The following is a 9,439-nucleotide window of genomic DNA, read 5'->3' as shown; positions in this document are numbered from 1 at the left end:
TTAGAGCTCCCCCTTCTGGTCTGGAGTGTGAATATGTTGCATGCATTGTATTTACCTGGTGAAGATATCTCCTTTATTGCCTTCAGACGTAATATCACTCCCCCTGGTGGAAGAATGACATTACTGCAACGACCAGGACTCTGGGGCGCTGCAGATACACTGCAGATCCGGCTGTCAGTCAAAGTAATGTGCTGACACCCGCCACTCATTGTGGACTGGTCAGTGACGGTAACCCATTTGTTTTATATAGTGTCCTGTTAAGAGGTTTTATAATAAGAACTGCCCCCAAATATCCTGAGATCCTCTTTACTGGTCACTTGTCTGCACGTTTAACCGCTAAGCACAAACATGGAGCGCAAAACTATTGTAAAAGTATTTTATTATAACTATATTCAGAAACATTGTGCGGTGTAGACCAGGGTCTGTCTGTGGCTCCTATGTACAGAACTGTGTTTGCAGATTCTTATTGCCGCCTCTTATATAGAAGTGGTTTTGGAACTATGAGTGCTTCTGGTACTGCCCATTTCTGGAGCTCTGCCCATTGCTCTACCATTTCCTTTGCTCTAGCACTGCCAGTTCTTTTACCATTGCCCTTGTTCTACCATTGCCTTTGCTCTAGCACTGCCAGTTATTTTACCATTGCCCTTGCTCTACCATTGCCCTTGCTCTACCATTGCCTTTGCTCTAGCAGTGCCAGTTCTTTTACCATTGCCCTTGCTCTACCATTTCCTTTGCTCTAGCAGTGCCAGTTCTTTTACCATTGCCCTTGCTCTACCATTTCCTTTGCTCTAGCACTGCCAGTTCTTTTACCATTGCCCTTGTCCTACCATTGCCTTTGCTCTAGCACTGCCAGTTCTTTTACCATTGCCCTTGCTCTACCTTTTCCTTTGCTCTAGCAGTGCCAGTTAATTTACCATTGCCCTTGCTCTACCATTGCCTTTGCTCTAGCACTGCCAGTTCTTTTACCATTGCCCTTGCTCTACCATTTCCTTTGCTCTAGCACTGCCAGTTCTTTTACCATTGCCCTTGTTCTACCATTGCCCTTGCCATATAAAAAGTCAAAGTAAAAAAGCAAATAGTTCTGGAGTTAAATATAACCCTGTAGACGGAGGAGTCTGCGGCATCGTGCAGGTTACGGGAATAAAAAGCTGTAAATCTGGAGATAAACTGAAGATGCTTTTGTCCTTTCTGTTTCTGTTTTATAAATTTATGGCGTCGGTGAGTTTTCGCTCCTCAGGTATACCATTGACCTGTAAATAGTAATTTATGCATATTATTCCAGAATAAAAGAGGTTACATCACCACATACTAGTACTCGTCCAATAACAGCTCAATGATTCCTTATCCAGGCTCCGCCCACGCGGAACTACATAATACCCATTCTTTTCAAAATTAGGTGATCATGTCCAACTAACGTTCTCATTCATTTCTGTGGTTGATTAATCCATCCTCAACGCTGCTCTAATACACAAATTTTTGCCACAGGATATAATATGAGATGTTAACCCCATAAGGGACCAAGTAGTATACTGGAGACCCCAATAATTACACAATATTTTAAAAAAAAAATAGGCAAAAATTAGAATAATAGAACTTAGAATTACGCTTTCTAAGTATATATATTTAGAAAAGTTTTAAATTGGATAAAAGTTTTAGGAAATTTTAGCCCCCAAGTGCATGCAATTAGGTAAAAAAATGTCCATCAGATTCCCTATCATTTACATCAGTGAAGATACCTAAATTAAGGCAAATTTTTTTCTCCAGCCTCATATTGCAGTTCAGCCTCCTTCATTCTGCAGTTTGGTGACTTTTCATGCAACATCCCTTTAAATTTTGTAGACCTGATAGCAATGTGATCTGACAAAATGCAGTAATCTCATCGACAAGAGAGCAGGTTTTTGGAAAGTCCGTACTACGGCAGATTATAGCTCAGAGCTTATGTCTTGCAGATGTAAATTACACTGAATATCTGTTATACTTACCTCAAATCTCTGAAAAGTGGTCATCCGAAATTCTCCTGGATCCCGGAAACAGCAATAAAGAGGAAGAATGGAATAAATCCCCCAAATCTTTACACATTCCCAGCACGTTTACTGCATGACATGTATGTGGGTTCTAGAATCGAAGTAGAAAACTGGCGTGGCTCTCCATAATATACAGATATGCCTTTTTCATATTTTTCCTCTTGGCTCAACATATGCTGAGATGAGTGACGTGACCTGAACAACTTTGAAAAAAAAAATCTGACTTTGTGATATTCTGCTGGGAGTTATTATGTTATATGTGTTAATATGTGGCCACCCAGTGGTTGTGATGTGCATTGCAGCCTGTTGAGAGTTTTACTAACATGCCAGGATAATGTAATGCGTTTGTATAATGAGAAATTTAGATATCCGGGACATTACAAAAAAAAGTACGTAAGCACAAACAAGCAGGTAATTGCAACTTACCTGCCTGTTGTGCACAGCACCGCCACAAAGTGGTCACAGACCGCTCCTGCCGGGGATTCAGAAGCCTCTGACGTCACGTATACAGATCGGAGGCTTCTTTTCCGCTCCTTTCTGTCAACAGGGCAAGACTTCTGATGACATTCTGATTGACAGCCGGATCGCGTTGCCTTACTGGGGAGCTGGCTGTCAATCAGAATGACCTTGTCGCGTCAACAGAGGCAGCTGAAGCCCCGGCAGGAGTGGTCTGTTACCGCTCTGTGCCGGAGAAGAATGGCGCCGGGCACCACAGGCAGGCGAGTGGCAATTGCCTGCTTGTTAGTTCTTAGGTACATTTTTTATTTTTTTGTCCCAGATATACCCTTTAAAGTGATTCTCCGGGAACAGAAAAAAAATTACTAACTATAGGTAATGTCGCACTCTGTAACGCTAAAGCATGTAAACATCAAATATATGAAATTTGAATTGCATTACTGCTGAAGAAAATAGGAAAAAAAGAAAGATTTTTAGATCATAATTTGTCCAATTTTTGCATGTCAAGCAGCCAACAACAAGGCGACCTTCTTATGCTGGGAACCTACCTAATGTGAATCCTCTCCTACATTTATATAGGTAGGTAGGATTCTGCTGTGATTAAACCCCCAGAGGCTGAGTGGTGGAGTGCTCGGTCAGAGAGCCTATATATAAATAACAATAGACTGACTGTCACTTCCAAACAGAGTTCAGGTGTGAACAGGTACACAGTAAGAGTAGCCATCTCTATATATAACTTTACACAACTTTATTTGTTCGTTATGTATGGAGATGGCTACTCTTACGCTGAACCTGTTCAGACCAGTGTTCTGTTTAGAAGTGACAGTCAGTCTTTTGTCATTTATATATAGGCCCTCTAATTGAGCGCTCCAACACTCAGCCTATGGCTTTTTTAAATCACAGCAGAGGAACCAGCTTAGGTTAGGTCCCCAGCAATGTAGGTCGCCTTTTTGTTGGCTGCCGGACAAGTATGAATGGGCCACATTATGTAAGTATCTTCATATTTTCCTATTTTCTATTGCAGTAATGCAATTCAGTTTTCATTTATTTCATGTTTACACGCAATAGCTTTACAGAATGCTACTTTATTTGTTAGGTATAGGCAATGTCATAATAAATTTCCTAAATATCTTTAATTGGCAAATCACAATATATAAAGGGTATAAAGATCAGTATGAAGGGTTTGCTTACAAACCACCAAAGCTGTTGGCTGAGTGAACATTTCAAATGATCCTTAGGTTTTTCTCATGAATATTAGGACATGTAGAAAATAAAAAAGTGACCCCTCTAGGAGTCAAAGCAGAGTGATGATACATAATGGTGGTCGTAGCACGACCATACATTATATGGTCGCCATTTAAATATAAATTACTACACGTGTCCTTCCTCCACGTTCCTCTTAGCTTGGCACATCTCAAAATGACTGTCTCAAGATGATTTTGTGATACTCTGTCAGGAGAGGTTTATGCATTAAGTGTCTATACAGCCACCCAGGGGTTGTGGTATGTTTTGCAGCCTGTTGTGATGATGTGTTGAATCCGTCCTTGCGGGATAAGCGGGCAAATCTGTACAATGCCAACTAGCTGCCTCTAGGATAGTCTACTGAAGCCAGACCTGTGGCCATCAGTCAGCAACCTGTGAAATGTTTGGCATTACCACCAGATGTTTCATATTACCATATACCTGATGATCTGTAAGCTTGTCTCTACTGACCTGCATTTTGCTGTTGAGGTATCTGAGTCTGATGCGGTAAAGTCCTAGGAAACAATGAAGAAGATTGAGTAACGCATAAGAAGACGTTCTTGACTAGTTACATGTGGCCACCAATGTATTGCCCTTTGAGCAGCACTTTAAGTAAATGTTCACCCCTGAATAAATATTCAAAGCTGATTTATTTATTTAATACATTTTCATATTCAGGCGCAATCCATAATAGTTGGCACTACACAAACGAAATACCAAATTCCAGTACCATGAGATCTTTAAGCACTTAGTTCTCTACCCTGGGACCACTAGGATTTATTAGACACCGTACCACCAGATCACTAGACCTCAAACTAGAGTATCTCAATGCATCCTCCTTATGCAAACACCGCCCACGAGGAACTAAATAATGTCCCTTGAATAAATATTCAATGCTCATTAACTTATTTGTTACATTGTTATACTTGGGTACTATCCATACTAGATGACACTGCACAAAAGAAACACAAAACTCCTATACCATTACATGATTAATGACTTATTTAATTACACCATGACCACCAAGATTTATTGGCCACTATAACAACAGATCACTAGACTTCAAAAGACACCTAAATCTAGATCTAAATGGTAATTTATATACAGTACAGACCAAAAGTTTGAACACACCTTCTCATTTAAATATTTTTCTGTATTTTCACGACTATGAAAATTGTACATTCACACTGAAAGCATCAAAACTATGAATTAACACATGTGGAATTATATACTTAACAAAAAAGTGTGAAACAACTGAAATTATGTCTTATATTCTAGGTTCTTCAAAGTAGCCACCTTTTGCTTTGATGACTGCTTTGCACACTCTTGGCATTCTCTTGATGAGCTTCAAGAGGTAGTCACCGGAAATGGTCTTCCAACAATCTTGAAGGAGTTCCCAGAGATGCTTAGCACTTGTTGGCCCTTTTGCCTTCACTCTACAGTCCAGCTCACCCTCGAACATTACATGTGGCACATTGTTATATGGAGCATCCATGGGTTCATAATGAACTGCATGGAGCATTATATGGGGCACATTGTTATATGGAGCATCTATGGGGCCATAATGAACTGTATAGAGCATTATATGTGGCACATTGTTATATGGAGCATCTTATGGGGCCATAATGAACTGCATGGAGCATTATATGGGGCACATTGTTATATGGAGCATCTTATGGGGCCATTATGAACTGCATGGAGCATTATATGTGGCACATTGTTACATGGAGCATCTTATGGGGCCATAATGAACTGTATGGAGCATTACATGTGGCACATTGTTGTATGGAGCATCTTATGGGGCGATTATGAACTGTATGGAGCATTATATGTGGCACATTGTTATATGGAGGGTCCATAATGAACTGTATGGAGCATTATATGGGGCACATTGTTATATGGAGCATCTTATGGGGCCATAATGAACTGTATGGAGCATTATATTTGGCACATTGTTATATGGAGCATCTATGGGGCCATAATGAACTGCATGGAGCATTATATGTGGCACATTGTTATATGGAGCATCTTATGGGGCCATAATGAACTGCATGGAGCATTATATGGGGCACATTGTTATATGGAGCATCTTATGGGGCCATTATGAACTGCATGGAGCATTATATGTGGCACATTGTTACATGGAGCATCTTATGGGGCCATAATGAACTGTATGGAGCATTACATGTGGCACATTGTTATATGGAGCATCTTATGGGGCGATTATGAACTGTATGAAGCATTATATGTGGCACATTGTTATATGGAGGGTCCATAATGAACTGTATGGAGCATTATATGGGGCACATTGTTATATGGAGCATCTTATGGGGCCATAATGAACTGTATGGAGCATTATATTTGGCACATTGTTATATGGAGCATCTATGGGGCCATAATGAACTGCATGGAGCATTATATGTGGCACATTGTTACATGGAGCATCTTATGGGGCCATTATGAACTGTATGGAGCATTATATTTGGCACATTGTAATTTGGAACATCTTATGGGGCCATAATGAACTGCATGGAGCATTATATGTGGCACATTGTTATATGGAGCATCTTATGGGGCCATAATGAACTGTATGGAGCATTATATGGGGCACATTGGTATATGGAGCATCTGATGGGGCCATAATGAACTGCATGGAGCATTATATGTGGCACATTGTTATATGGAGCATTTATGGGGCCATAATGAACTGTATAGAGCATTACATGTGGCACATTGTTATATGGAGCATCCATGGGTCCATAATGAACTGTATGGAGCATTATATGGGGCACATTGTTATTTGGAGCATCCTATGAGGCCATAATGAACTGTATGGAGCATTATGTTTGGCACATTGTAATATGGAACATCTTATGGGGTCATAATGAACTGCATGGAGCACTATATGTGGCACATTGTTATATGGAGCATCTTATGGGGCCATAATGAATTGCATGGAGCATTATATGGGGCACATTGTTATATGGAGCATCTATGGGGCCATAATGAACTGTATAGAGCATTTTATGGGGCACATTGTTATATGGAGCGTCTTATGGGGCCATAATGAACTGTATGGAGCATTAAATGTGGAAAATTGTTATATGGAGCATCTATGGGGCCATAATGAACTGTATAGAGCATTATATGTGGCACATTGTAATATGGAGCATCTATGGGGCCATAATGAACTGCATGGAGCATTATATGAGGCACTTTGTTATATGGAGCATCTTATGGGGCCATAATGAACTGTATGGAGCATTATATGGGGCACATTGTTATATGGAACATCTTATGGGGCCATAATGAACTGTATGGTGCATTATATGTGGCACATTGTTATATGGAGCATCTATGGGGCCATTATGAACTGTATGGAGCATTATATGGGGCACATTGTTATATGGAGCATCTATGAGGCCATAATGAACTGTATGGAGCATTATATGTGGCACATTGTTATATGGAGCATCTTATGGGGCTATGACAGTGGTAGTCATGCTTTGTCATTTTTAGTTGGACATCTTTAGTTTGAGACCTATGTGGTCCAAACTCTCCATATATTTCTTCTTCCCGTGTTCTTTATACGGCGCTGCTTCTCTGCCACAATTGTGGCGTTCCCCTTATCCTGCAGGTTTTTCTGAACTGAATATACGGTACTTCTGGTGCATATTTTCCATATATTTTCATATATGGTATTATGTACGCTTGTTCTGCACAATAAATGAGCATTACAACAAGGTCATTATCATTGGTTTTCACATTTATTCATTTATTTTTTCTTTTTAGACATTTTTTTCTTTATAGAATAACGTTGCTGATCAAGAGCATCTAGTCCAGGCACTTGTCATCCCTTTCCTTATGTTTCCTTCACTTCCCTTTTAACAATCCCATATGTGTGTGTCCTTGATTGTTACTATCACTACTCTGTCCGTTCGTGTCTGGTGCATTCATGCACCTGTATATGCTGGGTCCCGGCACACCTCCCTTTACTTGTATACAAACCTCCAGCCTATTGATTCCAGCGCATGCACATTATGTGTTACTGGCAGAGACGTCTGCATATACAACTCCTTTGCCCTCTTTTTGTCACTTCCGGTTCCGGTTCCTGGCGTGCCTCACGCGTGTACCTGATCTTAAGGCCCCGTCTCACATAGCGAGATCGCTAGCGAGATCGCTGCTGAGTCACAAGTTTTGTGACGCAACAGCGACCTCAGTAGCGATCTCGCTATGTTTGACACGTACCAGCGACCCGGCCCCTGCTGTGAGATCGCTGGTCGTGTCGGAATGGCCTGGACCTTTTTTTGGTCGTTGAGGTCCCGCTGACATCGCTGAATCGGTGTGTGTGACACGGATTCAGCGATGTCTTCACTGGTAACCAGGGTAAACATCGGGTTACTAAGCGCAGGGCCGCGCTTAGTAACCCGATGTTTACCCTGGTTACCATCATAAATGTAAAAAAAAACAAACAGTACATACTCACATTCCGGTGTCCGTCAGGTCCCTTGCCGTCTGCTTCCCTCACTGACTGAGATCCGGCCGTAAAATGAAAGCACAGCACAGCGGTGACGTCACCGCTCTGCTGTTAGGGCCGGCGCTCAGTCAGTACAGGAAGCGGACGCCGGGGGACGCGAAGGTAAGTATGTAGTGTTTGTTTTTTTTACTTTTACGCTGGTAACCAGGGTAAACATCGGGTTACTAAGCGCGGCCCTGCGCTTAGCAACCCGATATTTACCCTGGTTACCCGGGACCTCGGCATCGTTGGTCGCTGGAGAGCGGTCTGTGTGACAGCTCTCCAGCGACCACACAGCGACAAAACAGCGACGCTGCAGCGATCAGCATAGTTGTCTGTATCGCTGCAGCGTCGCTGTGTGTGACGGGGCCTTAACTGAAAGTATTTAAACCTCTATTGATCGCCCAATTAACATCTTCCCCTGACGAAGCTGACACGCTGGGCTTTTCCCCACGCTGATCTCTGCCTTACTTCTCTCCCCCGGCTACAGCATTCCTTATTTTGGCTGCGTTCCATGTGGGCTCTGCGTATCTCCGCTTTCATCAGGCTGCGGTTTTACACTCTGGCACAGCTTTTCATTTAGATCTTTTCATCTTTTGTGCCCTTTGGCGCTAGACTAACCGCTTCTTACTTGTACCTACTTTATGCTGCTGGTGGTTTACTATTGACAGATTATCATTATATTGATTTACAGGTATATGTTGAACATTAACTTCTATGGCTGTTGGTACTGTTATTTATGCACTTTACAAATTTATTGATGTCTGGTTAGTTCTACAACTGTAGTACCCATTCATCTGCTTTGTGCCCCTCCGGGGCGAGTTTGATTAACATCTTATATTTCCACATGTGAGGTCATTATCCTGAGATGATATTGTATACATTGTATTCATTGTTTGGACATATATATATATATTTTGATGACCTCTATGACTTTGGCAGGATCGCTGGGGATCTAGATCTTTACATGTATTTTTTAAGTGTTTTTACCTTTTCTGATCAATAAAAGTTTGCCTTTTTATATATATTCATACAGTGGTGTGCAGTATTTTGGAGTGGCTCTTTCTGTCTGTGTGTACATCATTCATATCACCACTCTTCTTGCACCCCTTTAATTAGTATTGTACTATTAGTAGTGCGCCAGCGCTCTTTTCTTATAATGAACTGCACGGAGCATTATATGGGGCACATTGTTATATGG

General features: G+C 41.4%; 1 long non-coding RNA gene across 1 annotated transcript; it reads right to left on the bottom strand.

Annotated features, from left to right (window-relative positions):
- Window positions 1–249: 249 nt before the first annotated feature.
- On the bottom strand, window positions 250–4,237 carry LOC143773653 (uncharacterized). The gene is made up of 3 exons (XR_013215280.1): window positions 4,194–4,237; window positions 1,983–2,017; window positions 250–1,250 (listed from the first exon to the last, which is right to left on the bottom strand). It is a non-coding gene; the product is annotated as an uncharacterized LOC143773653 (long non-coding RNA).
- Between the last annotated feature and the right edge of the window lie 5,202 nt (window positions 4,238–9,439).

This window comes from Ranitomeya variabilis, chromosome 5 (assembly GCF_051348905.1).
Source record: "Ranitomeya variabilis isolate aRanVar5 chromosome 5, aRanVar5.hap1, whole genome shotgun sequence".
NCBI classification, from domain to species: Eukaryota; Metazoa; Chordata; class Amphibia; order Anura; family Dendrobatidae; genus Ranitomeya; species Ranitomeya variabilis.
Note: the sequence above shows the minus strand (reverse complement) of the source record. Positions and strands in the feature narration are given on the sequence as shown.